Source organism: Suricata suricatta, chromosome 5, assembly GCF_006229205.1.
Source record: "Suricata suricatta isolate VVHF042 chromosome 5, meerkat_22Aug2017_6uvM2_HiC, whole genome shotgun sequence".
NCBI classification, from domain to species: Eukaryota; Metazoa; Chordata; class Mammalia; order Carnivora; family Herpestidae; genus Suricata; species Suricata suricatta.
This window is the reverse complement of record NC_043704.1, coordinates 1,350,500-1,352,364: the sequence shown is the minus strand read 5'-3', so window position 1 is coordinate 1,352,364 and position 1,865 is coordinate 1,350,500.

Here is a 1,865-nt window from a genome sequence, read left to right as displayed (position 1 = left end):
GGGGGTGGACTGCGCCCCGGGATGAAGATGCGCCCTTGCGGGGGGAGGGCTACACCCCAGGATGAAGGGGTGACGGCGCCCCCAGAATGAAGCTGCGCCCGGTGTGTGTATGTGTGTGTGTTGCCGCGCGCGGGGGGGAGGGGGACTGCGCTCCGGGGACAGGAGGCTGCTCCCCGGGATAAGGCTGCGCCCCCGTGGAGGGGACACTGCGCCCCGGATGAGGCGGCGCCCCCGGATGAAGGGGAAGCTGCGCCGCGGGTTAAGGTTGCGCCCCCGTGGAGGGGACACTGAGCCCCGGATGCAGAGGCGCCCCGGGATGAGAGGGAGACTGCGCCCCTGGGAGGGGACACTGCGCCCCGGATGAGGCGGCGCCCCAGGATGAAGGGGAGACTGAGTCCCTGGGACAGGCGGCTGCGCCCCAGGTTAAGGTTGCGCCCCCGTGAAGGGGACACTGCGCCCCGGATGCAGAGGCGTCCCGCATGAGGGGGAGACTGCGCCCCCGGGAGGGGACGCTGCACCCCAGAATGGAGCCAAGCCCCTGGGGGGGGGGGCAAACTGCGCCAGGGACAGCCCCTTCCCCTCCCTGGGAGTGCCGTGTCCGCCCCGACGCTCGTCCCCCGGCGAGGGATGCGCGCCCGGTCCGCCCCGCGTCCGCTTCTGGAGGGCACCGTGTCCGCGCGAGGCTGCGTGCCGCGGGGAGGGCGGGTGCGCCCTTGGGCCGAGCCTGCGCCCCCCGGGAGAAGGCTGCCCCCGGACGGCCGCGCGTCCCCTCCGGAGGGCGCCGTGTCCGCGTGGGCAGCTCTGCGCCGCCGAAGTTCCCGCGGCGTGTGCCCGGGCGCCTGGGGCGGTCGGGAACAATCTGGGGCGCCTGGGGGCCCGAGGTGAGTCCTGACGCGTTCGGATCTGCGGCAGGAAAATTACCGGCTAGCGGACGGGTCCGCGGGAAGGGTCCCGCTGGGCCGCGGGCGCCGGAAGTGTTGGGGTCGCGAGCAACGTGCTCGGTCCCGGCGTGTGCCCGAGTCCCGCACTCCCGTGGTTGGTTCGCAGGCGGTATTTTTAGCCGGCAGGTTTTGGTAGTTACTTCCGAGAAGGACGTGTGCGTTCCCGTGTTAAATGGGAATGAAATAACGGTTAGCGTTCCGTTCTTCAGTGTAAGGGAAGGTGGTTTGATATCAGACTCGCTGCTCTACTCTTAGTGCCCTAATTAAGATGATGGATCAGTAAGCCTGGGGCTGGAGATACTTATTGAGTCCTTTCTGTTTTCTCTTAAATGTATCGCTATGTTTTACTCCTTTGAAAGGTGCTGGCAGAGCTGCGTTTTCAGTGTGTTGTCTTAACGGACAGTTCGTAGGAAATGGCTTTGATTCCCGGCTTTTCTTGGGGCAGAGACTGCGCTCTGCCCGCCCAGGGTGTCCCCGAGGGCAGGGCGAAGCCGCTCCACCATCGGTGGGGCATTAGCTGCCTCCTCCGGCGGGGGTGGGGGGAGGTCCTCTCCGAATGGACACCGAGACAGGGGCCTGATAAATATTTGAAGAGACCCGCTGAGCTGGGTGCCGATGGGATCCGGCAGGGGGTGGAGGCAGGGGACGCCCGAGGGCTTTGGAAAGAACGCCTTGTCCGTGAGTCTCAGGGTTGCTGAGAATGAGTGTATTCAGCTCCCTCTTCCACAAGATTTGACGCCTTAGTTGGAAGGGAGGACGGGGGCCTTTCTGTAGGGGGCAGTGGTGAACAGAAAACCGGCCGATCGCGAAATTGATGACACACGTGCGTCGAGGTGCATGTGCTCAGGAAGCCAGTGCCAGGGGCGCGGAGGATTGCTAACATTGGCCACATGCAGCGTCTGGTTCTAGCCCCCCCCCCCCCCC